We start from the raw sequence: 26,496 nt of genomic DNA, 5'->3' as shown, positions 1-26,496 counted from the left end.
CTGATGCTCAGTTTCAGTTTCATTAGGACCATTTAGCTTCTGACCTCATTACAACAGTTGGAATCCAATATAACTTAAATCCATCTGCCTTTCATTTAGACGAGAAAAAAATATCTTCATCATTATTATTTGGAGCAGATCTTCTCAGCAGGAACAGTGATAACTTTATCCATCCAACATAGTTCACAATTATTTTGAGAGAAAAAATTCAATATTCCTTTGTTCTATCTCCAACAGAATTTTTTCTAACTAAATGCAATTCCACTTCAGTATTATTTAATTCTAAAAATGTCTTTCATTCATGAACAACTGTTATGATCCTCTTAGAAACTGATAACTTTTAAAAAAGGGATGAATTTCCTAGCAACCAATAGAAATACCTGAAGGACAAGATCCCATGTTCTAAGACTTTCACTGTAACAAACAAACTAAAATTAGCACAGAACAAACACTACTTAACAGGCAACTAATACACCAACTTAAAGAGAAGGAACTTTTACATTAACTAATTAACTCATTTGAAATACGTCTTTTGAGACATTTTTACTTTACTCAATGCTTTTGGTATATGGGTAGCAATACGAGACTGAGTTTGAAGGAGAGGACAGGTCTGTGGTGGCGGCGGGGGCAGATCTTGGCCCCCTGTTTTTCCAATGAGTGCCTTGTCATCCTCCTGGAGGAGGTGGTTGCCAGACGGGAGACCCTTATCCCCAGAGATGGGAGGAGGAGGCCACTGACGTGGTGCGGCACAACTGGATGCAGTGCTGGAAGCACTTCAATGACCTGCTGTGCTCAGGAAGGGTGAGTACCATGTTGGCGTGAGTCAGTGTGTTCAGTTGTTTTGGGCTGGCCATTCCCCCCCACCTCCCATGGAGCTCAGGGGCTTTTGGAGTGTGAGTGCCAACTGTCAATCACTATGGAGCTGGCCAAGGGGGCGAGCCCTGGCTGCTTTGACTGAGTGCCTTGTACCTTGAGGGCCACGACTAGGATCTGTCCTTCAAGGTGCTCCTCAGCTGGGGTTGGCCAGGCTGCAATGGTGCTGCAGGTACAGAGTGGACTAATCAATGCTCCTCTGTCCTTCCAGGAGATGACATCCCATTAAAAATATTGAGAGGCCACAGACTGGCGGAGGACCCCCACATCTCCTCATCCTGTCCTGCTATGATTAGGAGGCCTTGGAGCTCAAGAGGAGCCTTGCACTTCGGTCAAGTGGCCACGGTGAGTCTGAGTTGCCAGACCAAGGTAAGAATGCAGTGCACTGAGATGAGAATTTCAGCTTGTGTAACCAAACTAGTGCAGTTTCTTCACTAATGTGAGCCTCAAACCTGGATCCCCCATTGATCATTGAAACATGATAGCACCATGATGCAGATCTCCATTGTCTCACCAGGGTGTCTGGCATGCACAGTGACAGTGTGATGGCTTTAACTAATGAGATGTCCTTCTTCTCCCTTTTAGGTTCACCAGCAGACGTTCACTCTCCGGACCATGAAGGGCCATCCCTGACACCCGAGGACCACCATGCTCCCCCAGCACCTGCGTCACACTCGCTCTCTGAAGCAGGCACCAGCACAGATACCAGCACCTTGGTGGGCATTAGTTTGGTGGATAGTACATTCGTGAGGGCACTTCACACTTGTTTGAGTTGCAGGCTGAGCCAGAGAGTGCCCAGGGCACTGGCAGTCAGAGGGCTGCTGGAGACCAGGACAATGCTCAGTTGAACGCTGATGATGTGCCTCTGAAGTCATCCATTTGCTAGAAGATGCTGGACACCCAGTGGAGTGTGTGGAAGATCTGGCGGAGATCCAAGAGGATATGTGTGCCATGTTCTCTGTTGTGGAGTCCCTGCAGAGTGTGGGCACTGCATTTACACTCATGGCTGAGCACAATGGTTCCTCCATGGAGAGAGTGATGACTCTCATGGACAGGCTGCCTCAGGAACAGAATCAGATGTTCCTGGGGATGTGCTTGGACCTGCAAGCCTTCACACAGGCACTGACCTCAACTGGTCAGTGCTAGTGTGGGAGATGGATGAGGCACCCAATATCCCATCTAGGTGCCTGTCCATCAGCGATGAATAGGGAGGTCCAGAGTGACCTCAAGTTGATGCACGAGCTGCTTGTCGTCTCTCCGGGCTCTTCTCAGGGCGCTCCGAATGATGGCAGCAGCTCCTCTGCCCCTCTGCCAGTGACTGTGGCATCTGATGAGGCTGTGATGACTGGAGAGATGCCAGCCATGGCACTGGCCGCTCCCTCCCAGGCAGAGCCAGCACAGGCTCCACTGGCCAGAGGATGACCGCCAAGGTCATCAAGGCCAACAAGACAGCAGAGTCAGCAGGCCAAGGAAAGGGCTATTTCTGCGATCCAGGATGGAGGCAACAGCCCTGGCATGAGGTGATACTTCTTATTTGGCAGCTTAGCTGAAGGAGCGTTGGATCAAGGCATCCCTGGTGTCTCTACCTCCCTGGAGGTTACCGAGGTCTGCCTCCATGCCTTCAGCATTCTCCTCAATGTGCTCCTCTTCTGACTCACTACTGGATTCATCCTCTGTGGCCTGTGCAGCTGTGTCAACATCCTCTTCCTCCAGTGGGTTCCCCCTTACCAGTGCCAGATTGTGGAGAGCGCGGCATGCAACCACTAACAGTAACATCCTCGCTGGGAGCTATTATATTGCACCCCCTGAATGGCCCAGGCATCAGAAGCACATCTTGAGAAGACCTATGGTTCTCTCTACCATTGCCCTTGTGGGGCTATGGCTCCTGTTTTATCGCTGCTCCTCCTCTGTTCTGGGGTGATGGAGGGGCATCATGAGCCAACTTTTCAAGGGATAGTCGTTGTCACCCAGCAGCCATCTATCCAGTTGGGCTGGAGCACTGAAGAGCCTCAGCACCTGGGAGTGTCTCAGGATGTAAGCCTCATGGGAGCTGCCTGGGCACCGTGCACAGATTAGCAGAATCTGTACCCTGAGGTCACACACTATCTGCACGTTCATGGAGTGGAATTCCTTCCTGTTGATGAAGGCACCCGGCTGACCCACTGGCGCCTTGATGGCCACATGTGTGCAGTCAATTGCGCCCTGGATGAGGGGGATCCCAGCAATTGCTGCAAATCCTCTGGCTTGCTCAGCCTGGCTGGCCTCGTCTGTATGGTAATGAATAAAGGTCAATACCCGCCTGAACAGAGCTTCTGTCACCAGCATGATGCAACTGTGGACAGCTGATTGGGAGACTCCACAAAGATCCTCTACTGATCCCTGGAAAGAGCTGGAGGAATAGAAGTTGAGGGCCACTGTGACCTTCAGAGCCACTGGCATTTGGTGTCCACCCACACAGTTGGAGCTGATCTCAAGCCCAATCATTTGGTAAATGGAGGTTTCCCTTGAGAGGGGGGGCCTCCTTCGGCATTGCACCTCAGACATATTGAGGTAGCTGCATCACTGCCTGTAAATCCTGATAGCAGGATAGTAGCATCTTCTGCAGCACTTTCCGCCTTGGCCTTCCTGTTGGCCCTGCATCCCTTGTGCCTGCGCTCCTCCTCCCACAGGTTGCTCCCTTAGAAGCTGCATTGGGACATCTGGCCTCCTCTCCCTTCTGCTCCTCCCTTCCTCCTCAGAGGAGGTGACTCCAGCAGAGACCACAATCCCCATGACCAGGGTAAGGGAATGCTGTCAGATACCTGGAAGGGTCCACATGGTCCACATCCTCAGGGGTCCTGGAAGCACCAATGAGTTCAGAAATGAAGCCCAGAATTGCTAAGAATGAAGTCCCAATCAGAGAATAAGCTGTCAAGTTTCAATAAGCCATCAGCAGCAAACTATCTCCAAAATTGCTCGCTACTCACATTGACAATGCTGCTGACCCTTCTTATCCCGCCCGTGGATGAGGTTTTGCAAATTGTGGCCAGCGATGAGCGAAAACTTGGGCAACATTAAATCACCATCAATTGGGTTGTTAAGGGCCTTAACTGGCCTGTTAATTAATGGCGGGCACAGCTCCAGTTCCTATGCGCGCCCGTCATTAATTAACAAGTGAAATATCGCACGAGTGCATGATGATGTCGGGACACTTGCCCAAGGTCATCATGTGTCATTTTACACTCAAGCAGGTTGGGTGCGTGACCACCCGCTCAATGAAAATTTCGACCTTTGGTTTTCAATAGGTTTTGGTTTGGATCACATGGGCCTGTCTCCAGGCAGAGATAGTCTGATCACCATCATGCCTATTCAGGACATTTCGTTTTACCTTAAATTAAAAGAGACATTTTAAAACATAACCATCTTATAAAATCCTACATATATAAAACAACAAACAAACCAGTTTTATTTAATTTTTTATTGGCAGAAATGTGTACAATTTTCACCATCTGGCTTTTCCAACTAAAAGCCCCTATATTTGCACATGAGTTTGTACTCCATGCAGACAGACATATCAGGCTCTCTTTTCTTAATACAGCAGCAAAAAGCATGAATTATTTACACTGGAATGCAACTGCGCTCCATCCATCTATCAGATGGCTCTTGAAGTCAGCATTCACATCAAATCATGAATGTCCTTTTCGTTGTCTTCAAGCCCAACAAATAACTACATTTCTAATTGAATCGCAGGACCATGTTCAAATGTCAATTCTATAGCAGAAGCTTTTATCAAGGCAGAACAAAGTATAGATGAGAGATGTACTTAAATGGTTGACAGCACTTAAAGTAGAAAAGGCACCCTGTCCAGGTGTGATGCATCCTATATTGCTGAGGGAAATAAGGATTTAAACTCTAAAGGCTGCGAGCACAATCTTCCATTCCCTTTAAATACGAGGATGATGCCAGAGGACCGGAGAATTGCAAATGCTACGTCTCCATTCAAAAAAGGGGAGCAGGATAAACCCAATTAAAGGCTAGACAGCCTAATGCTGGTAGTGGGGAAACTGTAAGACAATAATCCTGGAAAAAAATAATTGGCACTGGGAAATTATGGGCTAACAAATGAAAGTCATCATGAATTTGTTGAAGACAAGTTTTTGCTTGACTAACTTGATTGAATTCATGATGAAGTAATGGCGAGGGCCAATGACGATAGTGCGATTGACGTTGAGTATCTGAACTTTTGAAAGACATTTGACAAGTATCACATAATAGATTTACAAGCAAGATTAAAACCCTCAGAATTACTTGGACAATGGCAGCACAGATGCCAAATTGTTAACAGGACAGGAAGCAGAGTTATTTTCAGACTGGAGAGAAATATATAACGGTTTACTTCAGGGAATGGTATTAGGACCAATGCTGATTTTTATATATATTAATGACCTGGTTAAAGTATATAAGGTCTAATTTCAAAGTTTGCCAATGACATGAAACTTAGAAATGTGATAAACAATGAAGAGCAACAGATTCAGGAGCACATGGGCAGACTAATAAAATGGACAGACACAGGACGGATGAAGTTTATAGAATTCCTTAATAGAGTAAATAATGAGAAATTCTTTCCAATGAAAGATTGGTCAGTAACCAAAGGACACAGATTTTAAGGTTAGTGGATAGAGGGCTTGAAGTGATACAATGGTTTTTTTTACATGACATGTTGTTGTGATCTAGAGTGCACTCCCTGGAAGTTTTACAAAGGTTATAGGTGGTAGGATTTTTAAGAACTCATTTACGGGATGTGGATGTCTCTGGCTAGGCCAGTATTTATTGCCCATCCCTAACTGCCCTTGAAAAGGGGATAGTGAGTTGCCTTCTTGAACTGTTGCAGTCCCTAGTCAAAGAAACAAATTCAGCCCAGCCAGATCATGCCAGTTGGTGGGAGCAGACTAAATAGTAACTTTCAAAAGAGAATTTGGTAAATACTTGAAGTGAATAACATTACAGTGCTTTGGGGAGTGGGACTAATTGGAGAGCCAGAACAGGTGCAACGGGCTGATTCTGACCGAAATATTTCACCTCTTTTATATTTTTCCTCAGTTCTGTTGAAGAGTCATACAGACTCAAAACGTTAACTGTATTCCTCTCTGCAGATGCTGTCAGGCCTGCTGAGTTTTTCAAGGTATTTTTGTTTTTGTTTAACATATTGTATACTAAGAGGTTATTCTGTAAGAAAACGGAAAATTGCCTGTGTTGAAGAGAAACATGGAAAATATTGCCTAGCTTGTCATCTTGCAAATATTTCTGCAAAGACCTTTGGAAATCTGTACACTTCTCTCTGCAGCATCATTCAATGCTGGGTGATATGGTGGTCTTAGAGTTTGTTTGACTCCATTCTTACTCAGAAATATGTAGGAGAGTTATGAATATAGGAGTAGGAGGGTTGAATGGTAAGTTCGCGGATGACAAGAAAATTGGTGGGGTGCTAAATAGTGAGGAGGATAGCCTTAGATTACTGGAGGATGTAGACGGGCTGGTCAGATGGGCTGATCAATAGCAAATGGAATTTAATCCAGATAAGTATGAGGTGATGTACTTGGGCAAGACAAACAGGCATGGGAATACATGATGAAAGGTAGGACCCTGGGAAGTACCGAGGATCAGAGGGACCTTGGTGTGCATGCCCACTCGTCTCTTAAGGTAGCGGGACAGGTAGATAAGGGGTTAAGAAGGCATATGGGATACTTGCCTTTATTTGCTGAGGCATAGAATGTAAGAGCAGGGAGGTTATGCTGGAACTGTATAAAACGCTGGTTAGGCCACAGCTAGAGTATTGCGTGCAGTTCTGGAATCTGCATTATAGGAAGGATGTGATTGCGCTAGAGAGAGTGCAAAGGAGATTTACCAGGATGTTGCCTGGGCTGGAGAGTTTAAGTTATGTGGAGAGATTGGATAGACTGGGGTTATTTTCCCTGGAGCAGAGGAGATTGAGGGGGGACATGATTGAGGTGTATAAAATTATGAGGGGCATAGATAGTGTAGATAGGAAGGAACTTTGCCCCTTGGTGGAGGGATCAATAACCAGGGGGTATAGATTTAAGGTAAGTAGCAGGAGGTTCAAAGGAATGTGAGGAAGAATTTTTTCATCCAGAGGGTGGTGGGAATCTGGAACTCTGCCTGAAAGGGTGGGGTAGAGGCAGAAACCCTCATAATATTTAAGAAGTATTTGGATGTGCATTTGCGATGCCATGGCATGCAAGGCTATGGGCCTATGGGATTAGAATAGCTAGGTATTTGTTTGACCAGCACAGACTCGATGGACCGAAGGGCCTTTTTCTGTGCTGTAGACCTCTATGACTCTATAAATACTTCAAACTCTTCTGATGTAAACTGTGCATCATTATCTGACACCAACATCTCTGGCAATCTATAAATTGCAAACCAACTTCTCAAAACTTCAATAGTTTTGGCACTTTTGATATTGTGGACTCAACATTTATCAGTTTGCTATAGTTATCAAGCAGAGCAAGGCACTCTTTCCCTTCCACTTCAAAGGAATTGATATGCACTCGTTCCCATGGTTTTCTTGTGTTTGACTATGGAATGAAGGGAGCCTTGGTTGGTTCATTTCTCATTCTGAGGCACAATTCACAACTTTTCACCAACTCTCCAATATCTCTATCTATCTTTGGATACCAAAAATTGCTTTTGCTATTGCTTTATATGGTATCCTTTTGTGATTCTGATGAAGTTCTTCTAACAATCTCTCTAAATCTTGGCAGAATAATGACCCTTAATCCACATAGGAAACAGCATTACTCTACACTCAGTTCATTTCTACATGTAAAATACTCCTGAAATTTCTCATCCTCACGCTCTTTAAGCCATCCATTCATGACGTAATTGTGCACTTCACTGAGCAGTACATTCTTGAGAGTTTCTTCCCTAATTTCTCTGGCTGACATTGTCATTTCATTGCGTATGTAAAGTAATTCACGGGTAACTCAATGGCTAGAAATGATTCAATATTCATGGGAAATCGTGAAAGAACATCTGCATTTGCATGATCTGCCAATTTACAATGTTTAATATTGTACTGATGGGCCATCAAAATCAATGTGCCTCTCTGAAGCCATGCTGCCATTAGGAATGGGACACTTTTTTTGAACCAAATATCACTATATGGGCTTGGTGATCAGTTAAAAAGTGAACTTCCGACTGTACAAGTATTTGTGGAATTTAGTAACACCATACATGATGGTTAATGCCTCTTTCTCAACTTGAGTTATTTTCCTTTGATTTTTTTTAAAGTATGTGGATAATATGCTACAGACTTCTCCACACCATTTCCCATTATGTGAGATAACACCACACCTAACTCCTGTGGCGAGGCATTGCACACTTAAAACCAATCTTTTCTCGGTATCATAGTGGGTCAAAACAGCATCACTAGTCAGTAATTTCTTTGCTAATTACGAGCATATGAAATAGGAGCAGAAGTTGGCTATTCGGCCCCTCAAGCCTGCTCTGCCATTCAATAAGATCACGGCTGATCTGTTTGTGTTTCGAGTTCTACATTCCCATCTACCCTGATAACCTTTGATCCCCCTGCCTAACAAGAATCTATTACCTCTGCCTTAAAAATATACAGTCACCCTGCTTCCGCTGCCTTCTGAGGCAGAGATTTCCAAATCGCACAACCCCCGAGAGAAAAAAATTCTCCTTATTTCTGTCCTATAAGGGCGACCCCTAATTTTAAAATAGTGCTCCCTAGTTCTCACCCACAAGAAGAAACAGCCTTTCCATGCCCACCTTGTCAAGACCATTCAGGATCTTATATGCTTCAATCAATTCACCCCTCACTCTTCTAAACTCCTGTTTTCTGCCCCCTTCCCTTTTGAATAGAAGCATTATTTTTGCTACTCCCCAGTCTGATGGAACCTTTACAGAATCTGCAGAATTTTGGAAAATTGACACCAACACATTGACTACCTCACAAGCTACCTCTCTTAAGACCCTAGGATGAAGTCCACCTGGACCAGAAACTTGTCAGCCCGCAGCTCCATCAGTTTGTTCAGTACCGCTTCCCTAGTGATTGTAATTTCACTAAGTTCCATCTCCTTCCATCTCCTCATTTTCAGCTACTACTGAAATGTGTTTTGTATCCTCTATAATGAACACAGAAGCAAAATATTTGTTAATTTCATCTGCCATTTTCTTATTATCTACCATTAACTCCCCACTGTCACTCTCTAGAAGACCAACACTCACTTTACTTACTCTTTTCATGTTTAAATACCTGTAGAAACTCTTGCTATCCATTTTTACATTTCTAGCTAGCTTCGTCTCATACTCCTAGTTTCTTTCTCCTGATTAACCTTTTAGTCATTCTCTGCTGTTCTTTATATTCTAACCAATCATCTGACCTGCCATTCAACTTTGCACAGTTTTATGTTTTTTCCTTAAATTTGATGCTTTCTCTAACTTCTTTAGTTAACCACAGGTGGTAGGCCCTCCCTTTAGAATTTTTCTTTATAGTAAGGATATACTTATTCTGAAAAATCTCCTTGAATGTTTGCCATTATTTCTCTATTGATCTATCCCCAAGCCTAGTGTCCCAGTTCATTTCAGCTAGCTGAGCTTTCATGCCCCACATAGTTGCCCTGATTTAAATTTAAAATACTAGTTTTAGAGTCACTCTTCTCCCTTTCAAATTGGATGTAAAATTCAATCATATTGTGGTCACTGCTACCTAGGGGTGCCTTTACTCTGAGGTCATTAATTAATTCTGTCATGTTACGCAATACCAAGTCTAATATAACCTGCTCTCTGTTTGGTTCCAGAACATGCTGCTCTAAAAAACTATCTCAAAAGCATTCTATGAACTCTTCATACAGGCTACTACTGCCAATTTGATTTTTCCAGTTTATATGTAGATTAAAGTCACCAATGATTATTGCCATCCCTTTATCACAAGCACCCAATATTTCTTCTTCTATACTTTGTCTTACATTGTGTTTACTGTATGGAGTCACTCCCACTAGTGACTATTTTCCCCTACTATTCCTCATCTCCTCCCAAACCGATTCTACATCCTGATCTCCTGAACGAAGGTCATCTCTAACTATTGCACAAATGCCATCATAGATTAACAGTGCCATCCCTCAACCTTTACCTAGCTTCCTATTCTTTTTGAGTGTCATACACCCCTCAATATTCAGGACCCAATCCTTGTCATCCTGCGGCCATGTCTCCATAATGGCTATCAGATCGTATTTATTTACATCAATGTGCATTATCAATTTGTTTATTTTGTTATGAATGCTACATGCATTCAGATACAGATACCTTTGTATCATCTAGTCTTGATTCTTGGTGCATTTTTAAGTTTTTTCTCTCTGTCCCTTCCTGCCATTCTCTGACCCTCATTTCCCATGTTGTATTTTCCTCCCTCTCTTACCTTGTCTCTACTCTTTGATATACCACATCTTTCCACATTTGATCCCCTACTCCCACTATTTACTTTAAAACCCTCTCTACTTCGCTAGTTATGCAATTCGCAAGAACACTGGTCCCAGCACAGTTCAGAAATAGACCATTCCAATGGTAAAGCCCCCACTTTCTCCAGTACTGGGCCAGTACCCCATGAACCAGAACCTACCTCTCCCACACCAGTTTTTGAGCCATACATTCATCTCTCTAATTTTATGTACCCTATGCTAATTTGCACATGGCTCATGAAGTAATCCAGAGACCTTTGATATTCTGCTTTTCAATTTAGTACCCAGCTCTTCAGAATCTCTTTCTTAGTTCTATCTCTGTCATTGATAGCTACATAGACCTCACATCTGAATCCTCTCCCTCCCACTGCAAGTACCTCACCAGCCCTGAACATATGTCCTAAACCCTGGCAACGGACAGGCAACACAGCCATTTGGATCCTCACTCTTTGCTGAAGAGAACAGTGTCAATCCCCCTCACTATACTGTCCCCCACTACCACTACATTCCTTTTTTCTCCCCACACTTGAATGGCTTCCTGTACCACAGTGCCAAGGTCAGTTCGCTCATCCTCCTTGCAGCCCCCACTCTCATCCAAACAAACTGAGAGAACCTCAATCCTATTGGACAATTGTAGAGGCTCACACACCTTCTGGGTCCCCTTACTGCCTCATTCACAGTCACATCCACCTGTCCCTGACCACTGACAAAATCAGAAAACCCTATCCTAAATGGTGTGACTGCCTCCTGGTATAAAGCATCCGGGTAACTTTCCCCCTTCCTGGTGTGTTGCAGAGTCTGCAGCTCAGCCTTCAGGTCAATGACTCTGACCCCAGGTTTCTCAAGCCAGAAACATTTACTGCAGATGTGTTTGCCCTGGATCACAATGTTATCCAGGAGCGCCCACATGCTGCAGCTTTCACACATCACCTGTCCTGGATCCTTAATGTGTTTTAAGTAATTATGTAATTATATTATTCACTGATTTATGTCGCTTTTTTAATATATTTTATTAACTTTACCACCAATTTATGTACTATTTTAAACTTTAGGGGTAGTTACCCAGTTAACAGATACTCACCAAACAGCTAGCTCCTTTCCCTGTAGTAGAGTAAGAACCAATTCCTAAGGGTGAGAAAGAAAGGAAACAAACACCTCCTTCCCCCTACCCCCTTCACTGAACTCTCCCACTCCCCAAACTCCCAAGCCTGTACTCAGTTCCTTCAGCTGAACGCTGTTTTCTTATAACGCTTTCTGACGTAAAATGCTTTCCACATAACACTCCCAATCTACTTCATCTTTGAGCAGTTGATACAGTGGAGTGAATGTATTTGCTAAGTCGGGATGAATTTAGAACATTTACAGGCATTGTTGTGCATTGTTCTAAGTTCGTCTTTGTTCTCTGGTCTCTTTGCTTTCAAAATTCCCTCAACCTTCTCATGGGCAAAATTTTGTCCTTGTTGGGTGGGTTTGGTGAGGATGGGCAGGGGCAATTGGGAAGCTGACCACCACCCGCGATTGGAGCCAGACCGGGATTTCACACTGGCAGGCCAATTAAGGCCGACCCATCATGCTGCAGTGTTCAGCGCTGCCTGTTTGGGTGGGGGGAGGAGAGCAAGTGGGGAACTTTGCACATGTGTGCGAGTACAGAGCTGCCTCAGGGAGATGAAGAGATCTGAAAAACAAACATAAAGAAATTTTAAATGTTAAAAAACAAGTCTCCTCATGTAGCTCTGTCACATGAGCAGGGACATGTTACGAATGAGATGTAAAATTTTTTATTTTATTTTTATTTGCTGTTGGAAGCCTCATCCCGCCCGTGGATGAGGTTTCCCAAAGAGTGCAAAGGCCGCTTGGCTTTTTCACCTGCCCGCCAACCGTAAGGTTGGATGGACAGCAAAAATGTAAGTTAATTAATACTTTAATGGCCTTAATAGGCCTTTTAACTGTCGGCGGGCGCACTGCCTATTCCTGTGCGTGCCTGCCGATTGAACTATAGCTCAACTGCACATTGACATCTGGACGCTCGCCCAACATCATTGTGCGTCATTTCACGCTCAAGCAAGTTGGGTGCGTGCCCACCCTCCGAGGAGAAAATTCTGCCCCATGTGTTGAGTGGATACCTTCACCATCTATTTTATGACTCACATATGTTACACTGGCCACCATGAAACAACACTTGTGATTTTTAATTTTCATGCCATACTCTTGAAGTTGATCCAGGACTTTGTTCAATCTTATAAAGTGCTCTTTCTCTGCCATACTGCAAATTAGAATGTCATCTAAGAAGCAGCACACTCCTTTCATCCCACTGATCCTTGACACTCTGGAAAAGTGTGAGAGCAGCAGACACCCCAAATGGTAACATTTCATACTTGTACAGCCCCTTGTGTGTATGGATGGTAAGTGCTTCCTTGCTCCTGTGAGTTAATCCTAATTGCAAATGTGTATTTGACAAACCTATTGAACCAAGCACCTTTCCATTGGCTAAATGAGAAAACAAATCTTTACTGGTAAGCAGCGGCTAAGTATCAGTTTCAATCACCCTTATTCCGATTTCTTTATAATCCCCACAAATCCAAATGAACCTGTCTGCTTTTTAAACTATCACAACCACAACTTGGTGCATGGCTGTGACTTGGAGCTTCACCACAACCTGGAGCATTACTGTTTCCTCTACTCACGCATGTCATCTGGATATGATTGACTTTCTCGCAGGCATAGCACTTTGACTGGAAATGGGGGCATTTAAATGGTTGGTGGCTACCATGGCAATGGTAGCATTTACATTTCTGACTCTGAGGTTGTGAACTTAGCTGCTAGTTGATAGTTTGTGATTGGTAGCACACCAGCCGACAATTAAAAGGCCTATTAGAGCCATTAAAGTATTAATTAACTTAAATTTTGGCTGTCCGTCCAGTCTTATGGTTGGCCCATTCACTGCTCTTCATCTTTTTTAATTGCCTCTGTTCTTTATTGAGCTCTTTACTTACTAATTACCAAAGTTTATGGCCTCACCTGGCAAAATGTTAGCTGCACATTGTCATTTATCTTGACTTTGGCCTTGTGAGGCCTACTTTTATCATTCGGTTCTCCTTACTCAAAGTCCGCTTTGTGTCTTCTTAGCACTTCCTCAATGTCTGACTGATCCCTACTATAAATAACTCGGCCCAGTTTAACCATATTTTCTTAAGCCAATCCCTTCTCATCAGTGAAATTTTGTACTCTCCTACTACAACAATGTCAAGTAATAGGGTGTATCATTTTATTCCACTCAAACACTAACTTCATCTAATACTGAAAACTGTTATTGGAATAACTAATTAGTTTCACAGCAGTTTTGTGTAAGGGAATGTGTTTTGCAGATATGTTGTGCTGTCCTGAGATATCAAACACACTGTTGTAATTGTTTCAATGATGATAGTAAGTTATGAATCTCCCATTTTCATTTCTATTGTGGGCACTGGAATTTTGTCTTTAACCCTATTACTCTCAACTCCCATGTGCTATTTTTCTTGCTGTCTGACTAGCACAATTCTTGATTTTCCTGCTTTTGTTTTCATATATAACATATGCACATTCAAAGATTTTCAGACCCTGAACTAGCTTTAATTTTATCACAACCACAATTTGGTGCATGGCTGTGACCTGGAGCATTACTTTTTCCTCCACTCATGCATGTCATCTGGATATGATTGACTTTCTCGCAGGCATAGCACTTTGACTGGAAATGGGGGCATTTAAATGATTGGTGGCTACCATGGCAATGGTAGCATTTAAATTTCTGACTGAGGCTGTGAACTTGGCTGCTGTGCTTTGGATCTCGCTGAAGTTCTGTGCACCTCCCCTTCTGTCTCAGGCAATTTGCAACTTTCTCTTTCTGCCATTTCCATGGCTGTGGCCTCCTCGCAGACCACGTCAGCTTATTGCCTTTGCTCAAAGACTTGGCCTGGATTTTATTGTTCTTTAGGTCTCCTATAAATGTTGATTTCTAAGTTCCCACCATACCCACTGTAATGTGAGAGTTTGTTTAATTCGAAAATGTAACCTCCAACAAGTCTCACTTGGCAACTGCTTACTTGCACAGACTACTCTCGGTGCAATTTTATTCTTAGTTGTGCCATGATTTGAACCCATTATCTCATTAATTTCAGAATAGGCCATAGTACTGCGATTTAATGGGCAACATTTGTTCGACACCACCTCAAAACCATCTGGCCCCATCATGAGGAAAGCATTTACTTTATCCTCATCTCCTATTTTATTCGCTTTCAGCCAAATGTGTCACCTTCATTCGTAATCACACCAGTCTTCCTTCTTAGGGTTGAATTCATCCATTGTCCCCAAATACACCCTCAGTGCCATTTTTCAATTATGTACCATGTTGATTCACCTGAATATGACGTGTACATGCAGCAATCTTTCAAACCACTCAAGCTTCCTCAAAATCAACTTTAGAAGTTCCAAAAAGTCTGTCACAATGTTCTTTAGTTCGCACTTTCTCAAATGAAATGTAACAAAGGAATCCCAGTCTCTCATCTTTATGTGCTGCATTGCACCGAGTATGACTGACACATGCTCAATTTCAGGCAGCTATTATTGAACAACTTTATTTACACCTCCCCAAAGCAGAGGGCAGCAGGGAGGGTAGTATGACAAAATAAGATAAAAATAAAATACTGCAGATGCTGGAAACCTGAAACAAAAACTAAAATTGCTGGAAAAACTCAGCAGGTCTGACAGCATCTGTGGAGAGGAAGACAGAGTTAACGTTTCGAGTCCGTATGACTCTTCATTAGAACTAAAGAGAAATAGAAATGTGGTGAAATATAAGCTGTTTAAGGAGGGTGGGACAGGTGGAGCTGGATAGAGGGTCAGTGATAGGTGGAGGCAAAGGAAAGATTGCAAAGATGTCATAAACAAAAGGTCAAAGGGGTGTTGAAGGTGGTGATATTAGCTAAAGGATGTGCTAAGGGTGACATTAAGGGTAGAAAGCAGGAAGAGCAAGTGACAGATGGGGTAGGGGAAAGGGACCAAAATAGGCTAAAAGGTGGAGATAAAACAATGAATGGAAATAAATTTTTAAAATAATAATAAAAATAGGTGGGAAAAGAAATATATAAAAAATAATTCATTAATTAATATGACAAAATGCTCAGCTATTCCAATACATTACAAAAATAACACCTTCAATCACAAAGTAGCCATGTGTGGTGAATCAATTATGTGCAACTGCTCCTTTCCCATTCAAAACTCTACACATGAACAGAATTAAAATTGGGCCCAAAGAGAGGGAAAGGAAAGGGATCAAGAGAGATGGAAGAGAAGGAAGTAAATTTAAAAAATCATTTAAAGAAAACCTCCAACATTGATTGAATTGCGAAGGAATGCATCTCTAAGTTTCTAAAATTAGGTTTTCAGTGCCAGAGACGTTGTTTGGAAGTAATTATGTCTTATGTTGTTAAAAATTCACTTACACCTTGATACATCAGTTTTATTTTCTGCTGTGAATAGTGGGTAACCTAGTGGGTAAGTAGTGCAACTTCACGTCCATATATGATTTTCAATGCCAAGTCTATCTGTGAAACTGTTACCATTAGTCTGGCAGAGAAGCAGGGTACCTGCCTGATTTTGGCATTTAACTGTGCATATGCAGATTTGGGAAGTTGTCCAATTTACTCCAAATTGACAGTACCACAATAATTATGAGCACTGAAAGCCTCACTGTTATTTCTAATGCATAATTATTGTTTATTCATGTAGTCCTAAACAGAAGCAATCGTAGTGCAATTTATTGGGGAGAATTTTCTCCCCATTGGGAGCGTTGGGTGGGATTGGGCGTGGGCGGGCGCGCAGCCAATCGCTGCCTGTGATCAGCTGCATGCCGCCGTTTTATGTGGGCGGGCCAATTAAGGCCCCCCCAGCGTGACGCGCACCCGGAAACCTCATACCCCCCCCACCCCCAACACTGTGGATGAGATTTCATGATAAATGTGAAGACCACCTGGGCTCTTCCCCTGCCCGTCAACCTTAAGACTGGACGGGCAGCTCAGTTAATTATTTTAATTGGTATTTAAATGGCCTTAATAGGCCTTTGACTGTTCGGTGGGCGCGCAGCTGACTCCGGTGCATGCCATAGCTAATATTCCTCTTTCTCCTCCACCTTTATGTGCCACAGAGCACATAGTTCAGTTCATACCTACCCTTATAACCATTATAATTTTCAACCTGATACTCCCTTGCGGGCGGGGGGAGTAGGCTGAGTTGGGGCCTGCGCTCTTTCGCGCATACACGCCAAAGAGTGGAGAAATCTCCCTGAGGCATAGATCTGCCTCAGGGAGATCAGTTTGAGTTTTAAAAATTTAAATAAAGGAGGAAAAAAAATTTTAAGACATGTCTCCTCATGTGACAGTGTTACATGAGCAGGAACATGTCTATGAATTTTATTTTAAAATTTTCTTAAAGTTTAAAAATCTTCATGAAACCTCATACCCTCCGTGGATGAAATTTCATGATAAATGTGAAGACCACCTGGGCTCTTCCCCTGCCCATCAACCTTAAGTCTGGATGGGCAGCTCAGTTAATTATTTTAATTGGTATTTAAATGGCCTTAATAGGCCTTTGACTGTTTGGTGGGCGCGTAGCTGACTCCAGTGTGTGCCCTCCGAACTGAGGACCTGAATAACGCACGGTGACATCGGGACGCACGCCCGACATCACCACACATCATTTTATGTGTCGGCAAGCAGGGCCTGACTCCCCACTCGCTGACCCAAAGATTCTGGCCATGGTTTCTCACTATGACAGTCTGGAGCAGGCTTCACACTCTGCAGAGTTGGGAAGGCTATCACTAAGCCATAAATTCACCCAAATATAATGAGCACATCAACTGGGCAAAAACAATTGCTGAAAATGCTTAAGGACATTTAAGAAAGCATTGAATGAGAAAAGGCCATCCAGTTAATCCCAAAGGTTATGAAGGAAAACTCTTAAATATTCATCGGTCTCCACTATTTACTCCAAGCCTGCTATCTTCCACAGCTAATATTCCTCTTTCTCCTCCACCCTTGTGTGCCACAAAGCACACAGTTCAGTTCATACCTACCCTTATAACCATTAATATCATTTCCACCCTGATACTCCTGTCAAGATTTCTCTCATTTTAAAATTTGATATTACTAGTATATATGACTGTTAGGATTCGTTTTTGTGCTATTTATTAATTGAGCTCCCTATGGTTTAGGCCCAATAACTTCTCCTTATATTCCCTGATCTCCTCTTTAAAAAGGGAGAGGTAAATGAGAGCTGTATGCAGGGCCGGAGGCTCATTTAAAAAAAAATGACATTTCTTATTGAGACTGACTCTGGGAATAGAATCCCTTTCCAGTGAGAGCTGAAACTTCATCTATCAGCTTACTGATGTTTCCACATGCGTATAATGCAGTGTAATTAATTTGGACCTAGAAACTAGTCCACATTGACAATGGCAGCAGAGATAAACTGCCTCTTTATGCTCTTATTGTTCAGAGAAAGCTCACACATCTCCACCCTCAGTCCATTAGAAGCTTTGATATGCTGCTGCTTCACACTCTCAGTAATTACTGGACATCTACCTCTCTGCTTGTTTGAATTTAAGCTCCTCGACTACACCATTTTCTTCACCATATGAGAAAGTGAAGGTTGGGCTTAGGGGATGTGTGGGGGAGGGGGTGATTGGAGAATGGAGAAATCAGTATGCACATCAGTTTTGAATCCTCTTGCATTTCTAATTAAACTGATAACAACCATAGCTAAGTGCTGTAACAAAGCATGAGAAATATGATTAAATGATGATTGCACAATTGTTTCCAATATTCACCAATATATTCTAAATGTAAAAATAGAAAACATTACAGTAAGTCAGTATTTGAAAGAGAAACAGAGGGTAATATTTAAAGTGGTTCTCATTTCATAAGGATTGAATTTGAACTTGTTGCTCCAAAATGCACAACCAGTTAGTTAATATGCAGAAAGGACATCAAAATGTTAAAACAATCTGACAAAATGAAAAGGCAATGTTATTAACATTTATGACAGCAGGAGCTTGAAGAAGCAAGGTCTGATGAAATATTTCAGAGCATATTCACTGACCCCATACCCCCATTGGACCCTTTGTACTAATTGGCCCTGATGCTAAAAACGGCATGGGATGTAAATCAGTGGTTTGAATGATCTGAAATCCCTACCATCAGAGATGGTGAAATGTTCCTGAGGTGAGGCTTTCACTCCACATTGCCACTTGAAGGACTCATAGCTCTAATTCTAAACAAATCACACACCAGTGGAATTTGCCACTTTGGATTTTGGGATTGCCGGCCAGTATAAACTATCCTCTCTCACCAAAGAAGACTCTGGGCTGGTGGGTAAAAGAGCTAATGAAATTTTGCACAAACCACAAAAGTACGAAAACTGCTTTGGAGTAACTATGCACAATTTGACTTTTGTACATTTTTGTTTCTCCTTTAATATTGAATCTATGTTGTGATAATGTGACACAATTGCAGTCTCAGAGTATACTCAAATACACTCTGCAGTGAGAACATGTTGATAACATTTCAGACTCCTCCTGCACCTTCCCTGGAAATGTTCAGTCCCACCAGCAGGACAAACCCGCCAAAGGTGTTGGCACAGGAGGGAGTGGCCTTGGGAATCCTCAATATTGAATCCAAACCCCATGAAGTCTCATGGCATCAGGTCATACATGTCAATTGTATATTAATTGCACTCAATTGTATGCAGGTGGTTGGCATTAAATGGGGATTCACTTGTGTCCCAATAAATAGGAGCAGACTGAAACTGTAGTTGTTGGGTTATGAGGTACCTGTTTGTAATGTGTATCTCTGTAAATAAATACCTATAAATGTGTGTAAAGGTTGGCGCCAATTCTACCCCTCACCACTTGGCTTTCTGGAGGGCCAGGAATGGGCAAGGAAACTTCCTGCTGATTATCACCTACTGCCCTCCCTCAGCTGATGAAACAGTGCTCCTCCATATTGAACACCACTTAGCGGAAGCACTGTGAGTGAAAGGGCCCAGGATGGAGGGTGGACTTTGATATCCATCGCCAACAATGGCTTGGTAGTACTACCAAGGTGGCTGAGTCCTGAAGGACATATTTGCCAGACTGGGACTATGGGAGGTGGTGAGGGAACCAACAAGAAAGAAAAAAAAAAGTAGTTGACTACACCCATCTATCTGTCGCAGATGCATCTATCCATGAGAGTATTAGTAGGAGTGACAGTCCTTGTGGAGATGAAGTTCTGTCTTCACACTGAGAACACCCTCCATCATGTTGTGTGGTACCTACACCATGCTAAATGGGATGGATTCAGGACAGATCTAGCAGATCGATCCTGGGCATCCATTAGGTGATGTGAGCCATCAGCAGCAGCAGAATTGTAATCTGTAGCCTCATGGTCTGAAATATCCCTCACTCTACCATTACCATCAAGCCAGGGGATCAACTCTGTTTTAATGAGCGTAGGACAACATGGCAGCATCATCACCAGGCATACCTAAAAATGAGGTGCCAACCTAGTAAAGCTACTGCACAGGAATACATGCATGCTAAATGGCAGAAGCAGCATATGATAAGACCATAAGACGTAGGAGCAGAAGTAGGCCATTCAGCCCATCAAGTCTGCTCTGCCATTCAATGAGATCATGGCTTATCTGATAATCCTCAGCTCCACTTTCCTGCCTTTTCCCTTGAAAGCCTTGAATATATTTAATGACCCGGCCACTACAGGGATAGACAGAACTAGATGATCCCAGAACCAATGGATCAGATCAAAGCTCTGCAGTCCTGCCACTTACAGATATGAATGGTGGTGGACAATTAAACAACTAAGAAGAGGAGAAGAGTCCATGAACATGCCTGCAGAGATAGTGGAGGCATTGGTCAATATATTCCAGAACTGATTGAATTCTGGAGAGTCCCAGCAGATTGGAAAACCACTAATTGGATGCCCCTGTTCAAGAAGGGAGGGAGACAAAAAGCAGGAAACTACAGGCCGGTCAGCCTAACATCTGTAGTTTGGAAAATGCTAGAGTCCATTATTAAGGAAGAAATAGGACATTTAGAAAAGCTTAACACAATCAGACAGAGTCAACATGGTTTTGTGAAAGGGAAATCATGCGCACGTGCGGCGGGTGGGCCCGGGAGAGGTCATAAAGCCGACCGCCACCCGCGATCAGGCCCCGACATCAATTTCATGCTGGCTGGCCAATTAATGGGCAGCCAGTGTGAAAGGCGTGCTACAGTGCTCAGCGCTGCCTGGGTGGGGGTGGGAGGAGGGCAAGCGTGGAAGTTTGAGCATGCCCGCAGGTGTGCACAATGAAAGGTGCCTGAGGCATAGAGCTGCCTCAGGGAGCTGAAGATTTAAAAACTCAAAAATAAAAAAGTTACCACTGTTAAAAACATGTCCCCTCATGTGACTCTGTCACGTGAGCAGGGACATGCTATGAATGAAATTTAAAAATGTTTATTTAATTTTTAATTGCTGCTGGGAGCCTCATCCCGCCCGTGGATGAGGTTTCCTAAAAAATCCAAAGGCCGTTTGGCTTTTTCACCTGCCCGCTAACCGTAAGGTTGGATGGACAGCGAAACGTTTCATTCAGTTCTAACCTTAATGGCTTTAATAGCTTTAATTGTCAGCAGGCATGCTGCCATCTCCCATGTGTGCCCGCTGACTGAAATATCATGCTTCATTTTACACTCGAGCAGGCTGGGTGTATGCCCGCCTGCTCAGCAAAAGATCCTGCCTGTGTTTGGCAAATTTGCTAGAGTTCTTTGATGATATAACAAGCAGAGTTGATAAATGGGAACAGATAGATATAGTGTATTTGGATTTCTAGAAGGCATTCAATAAGGTGCCACATAAAAGGTTATTGCACAAGATAGGAGCTCATGGTTTTGGGGTGATGTATTAGCATGAATTGAGAGTTGGTTAACACATAGAAGACAGAGAGTTGGGATTAATGTGTCTTTTTCAGGTTGGAAAGACGTAACTAGTGGAGTGCCACAAGGAACAGTCCTAAGGCCTCAGTTACTTACTATCTATACTAATGACTTGGAGGAGGGGGTGGGGTGTAATGTATCCAAGTTTGCTGATGATGCAAAAACAGGTGGGAGAGCATGTTTTGATGAGGACATAAGGAATCTGCAAGGGATATAGATAGGTTGAGTGAGTGGGCAAAAACTTGGCAGATGGAGTTTAATGTAGGAAAGTGTGAGGTCATGCATTTTGGTAAGAAGGATCAAAAAGCAGACTATTATTTAAATGGAGAGAGACTCCAAAAAAGTGCAGCACAGAAGGATCTGGGTGTCCTTGTGCATGAAACACAAAAAATTAGCATGCAGGTGCAGCAAGTAATTAAGAAGGCAAATGGAATTTTGGCCTGTATTGCTAGGGGGTTGCAGTTTAAAAATAGGGAAATCTTGTTACAACTGTACAGGGTGTTGGTGAGGCCGCACCTGGAGTACTGTGTACAATTTTGATCCCTGTAATTAAGAAAGGATATACTGGCATTGGAGGCGGTTCAAAAGAGATTCACTAGGCTGATTTCTGGGATGAAGTAATTGACTTATCAAGAATGGCTAAACAGGTTAGGCCTTTATTCATTAGAGTTTAGGAGGATCAGGGGTGATCTTACTGAAACGTCCAAGACTCTGAGGGAGCTTGACAGGGCAGATGTTGAGAAGATGTTTCCACTAGTGGGGGAATCTAGAACTCAGGGACATAGTTGCAGAATAAGGGGGCACTCATTTAAAACTGAGATGCAAAGGAATTTCTTCAATCAGAGGGTAGTGAATGTCTGGAATTTTCTACCCCAGAGAGTTGTGAGGCTAGATTACTGAAAGTATTTAAAGAGCAGGTAGATAGATTTTTGAAAGAGGAGTTGAGGCCTGAGGCAGGTCAGCCATGATCTTATTGAATGATGGAGCAGGCTTGAGGGGCTGAATGGCCTACTCCTGCTCCTATTTCTTATGTTCTTATGTTCTTATGGCATCCTTAATTAGGCAGAACACAACAAGTCAGTGCAAAAGACAAGGCTAAAGGATTTACAACTGTCTTCAGCCAGAAATGCCAAGTGGATGATTAATCTCAGCCTTCTTCTGAGGGCCCCACTATCATAGAAGTCAGTCTTCAGCCAATTAGATTCATTCAACATGATATCAAGTAATGGCTGAGCACACTGGATATTGAAAAGCATACGGGCCTGGCAACATCAGTACCGAAGACTTGTGTTCCGGAACTAGATGGATCTTCAGCCGAGCTGTTCCAGGTGTACAGCTACAACATTGGCATCTACCTGACAAAGTGGAAAGTTGCCCAGGTATGTCCGACTTACAAAAAAACAGGACAATGCCAATCTGACCAATTATCGCCCCATCATACTCTTGTTCATCAGCAAAGTGATGGAAATTGTCATCAACAGTGCGATCGAGTGATACTTACTCACCAATAACCTGTTCACTAATGCACAGATTTGGTTCCCCCAAGAACATTTAGCTCCTGATCTCATTACAGCCTTGGTCCAAACATGAGCAAAAATGTTGAATTACAGAGGTGAGATGAGTGACAGGCTTCAACATCAAGGCAACATTTGATTGAGTGTGGCATCAAGAAACCCTATTAAAATTGATGCCAATGGGAATTGGGAAAACTCTACACTGGTTGGAGTCTTACCTAGCCAAAGGGAAAATGATTGTGGTTGTTGGAGGCCAAGGATATTGCTGCAGAAGTTCCTCAGGGTAGTGTCCTCAGCCCAACCATCTTCAGCTACGTCATCAATGACCTTCCCTCCATCATAAGGTCAGAATTGGGGTGTTTGCCGATGATTGCACAGTGTCCTTTCGTCACTCTTCAAATAATGAAGCAGTCCATGCCCGCATGCAGAAAGACCTTGACAACATTCAGGCCTGGGCTGATAAGTGGCAAGTAACATTTGCACAACAACTGCCAGGCAATGACGATATCCAACAAAAGAGAGCCTAACCAGCCTCCCTTGGCATTCAAAGGTTATTACCATTGTTCAATGCCTCACTATCAACATCCTGGTAATCACTATTGTCCAGAACCTTAATTGGGCTAGTCACATAAATACTGTGGATACAGGAGCAGGTCAGAGGCTGGGTATTCTGTGAAGAGTGACTCACCTCTTGATTCGCCAAAGCCTGTCCACCATTGACAAGGCAAAAGGCAGGAGTGTGATGGAATACTCTCCACTTGTCTGGATGAGTGCAGCTCCAACTACACTCAGAAGGCATGATACCATTCAGGAAAAAGCAGCCTGCTTGGCTGATACTGCACTAACCACCTTAAATATTCGTTCCCTCCATCTTCATCTCTGGTGCACAGTGTCTGCAATGTGTACAATCGACAAAACACACTGCTGTAACTCGTCAAAGCTTCTTCAATAATACTTGTCAAACCTGCAACCTCTACCCCCTAGAAGGACAATGTAATCAGGCAGATAGCTGCATCACCACCTCTAAGGTCCCCCCAAGACACACATAATCCTCACTTGGAAATAGCATCATTGCGTTAGAATCCTGGAACTCCCTAACAGCAGTGTGGGCGTACGCTCACTACACATGGTGTGGCAGTTCAAGAAGGCAGCTTATCACCACCTTCTCAAGAGCAATTAGGAATGGGTAATAAATGTTGGCCTTGCCAGCAATGCCCATGTCCTGTAAATTAATTAAAAAATAACTGTGTCACTCAACACATTAGATTACATATTACCATGCACACTAGTTCTCTGATAGAGTACATGTCAATACAATGCAGTGCACACCGATTCATTTTCCACAAACATATCACCCATCGTTTTACCTTAAATTGAAAGCCTGCCACGATTGTCCAATATGCACCTGGGCAGATTTTGCTGTAACTCCCTTTCACACTAACAGGTCCTTCTTTGGATACTGAACTCAGACAGATTCTTCTATTTACTGTACCTGAATGTTAAATGTTTCTATATTCCCATCCGGCATGGGAACAGATTGCTATAGCAGAATCACAGTGGGCAGAATTTTACATCCCGTGGGTGGGCACGTGCCCGACCCGATCGGGCATAAAATAGTGCGTGATGACATCAGGTGAGCATCCCGATGCCATCACACACTCACATGATATTTCGCTCAGTGGGTGCCAGAGCCGCGCCTGCCATTAATTAAAAAGCCATTAACAATCCAATTGACAGTGATTTTTCATCACCCATGTGATTTTGCACTAGTCACAAGGGCAAAATAGGTAGGCGGCCAGCCGACATTTTCAAAAACCTCATTAATGAGTGGGATAAAAGGGGTGAGCAGCATTGCCAGTGTCAGTAGTGGGGAGTTTGGTACATAGTTTGTTGCTAGTGACTTATTGGTGCTTGGCAGCTTCATCTCTGTTCGGGGCTTCATTCTTACCACCATTTACAGGCTTCATTTCAGGTCTCCTTGGTGTCTCCAAGACCCCGGAGGACTCAGACCGTGTGGACCCTTCCAAATATCAGACAGCCTTCCGTCACTCTGGGAATGGGGATTGTGGCTTCTGATGGTGGCACCTCCTCTGAGGGGGAAGAGAGGTGCAGAAGGGAGAGGAGGCCAGGTGTCCCCATGCATCCTCCAGGTGAGAGGAGAGGCGCAGGCACAAGTAGCGCAGGGCCAGCAGGAAGTCTAAGGCAGAAGGGCTGCAGAAGATACCACTATCCTACTGCCAGTGTTTACAGGCAGCGATGCAGCTACCTCAATATGTCTCAGGTGCAATGCTGAAGCAGGCTCCGCCTCTCAAGTGAGACCATGACCTCCATTTGTCAGATGATTGGCCCTGGGATCAGCTCTGACTGTGGCGGTTGGACAACCCATGCCAGTGGCTGTGAAGATCACAGTGGCCTTCAACTTCTGTGCCTGTGGCTCTTTCCAGGGCTCAGTGGGGGATCTTTGTGGAGTCTCCCAATCAGCTGTCCACAGTTGTGTCAAGCTGGTGACAGAAGCTCTGTGCAGGTGTGCATTGACTTTCATTCATTACCGTACGGACGAGGCCAGCCAGGCTGAGCGAGCCAGAGGCTTCGCAGTGATTGCTGGGATCCCCCTCGTCCAGGGTGCAATAGACTGTACACATGTGGCCATCAAGGTGCCAGCAGGTCAGCCGGCTGCCTTCATCAACAGGAAAGGATTCCGCTCCATGAACGTGCAGATAGTGTGTGATCATGGGAATCAGATTCTGCAAGTCTGTGCAAGGTACCCAGGCAGCTCCAATGATGCTTACATCATGAGACACTCCCAGGTGCCGAGGTTCTTCAGTGCTCCAGCCCGACTGGGTGGGTGGCTTCTGGGTGACAAGGGCTATTCGTTGAAGAGGTGGCTCACAGCACTTTTCAGCCACCCAAAAACAGGCAGAGCAGCATTACAATGGGAGTTATGTCTCTACAAGGGGGGTTGTAGAGAGGATCATAGGTCTTCTTAAGATGTGCTTCCGATGCCTGGACCGTTCAGGGGGTGCAATACAGCAGAGGGGGGGTTACTGATCGTGGTTGCATGTTGCGCTCTCAACAATCTGGCTCTGGCAAGGGGGAACCCACTGGAGGAAGAGGATCTTGAAATAGCTGCACAGGCCAAAGATGATGAGTCCAGTAATGAGTCAGAAGAGGAGAATGCTGAGGTCATGGAGGCAGATCTCGGTAACCTGCAGGGAGGCAGGGACACCAGGAACACTTAGATGCAGCGCTCCTTCAGCTAGGCTACCAAAGATCAGCTTCAAACACCAGGGCTGCCGCCTCCATCCCAGATGTCTGAAATGACCATTTCATTTGAACCCAAAGAGCACTCAGTGCCTGTGCAATAAAGTTCAGAACCACTTATGTCCAACATTACATACTGGCGTACCCTGCGCCAATAAAATAAAAAGCATACTTAGGGCATAATGACAAATACAAAATTTATCTCCTTTTGACAATTCCAAACGCTTTACCTAAGCATCTCTTGTCTTCATTCCATGACAATAGATAAAGGAAACATAACTGAACATAAAATCAACCGTGAACCGTCCTTCTTGTGCTCATGTTTCCCAGAGCTACTTCTTGGTACCCCCCAACCCTCACTGGCAGCAGC

Source organism: Carcharodon carcharias, chromosome 21 (genome assembly GCF_017639515.1).
Source record: "Carcharodon carcharias isolate sCarCar2 chromosome 21, sCarCar2.pri, whole genome shotgun sequence".
NCBI lineage: Eukaryota > Metazoa > Chordata > Chondrichthyes > Lamniformes > Lamnidae > Carcharodon > Carcharodon carcharias.
Note: the sequence above shows the minus strand (reverse complement) of the source record.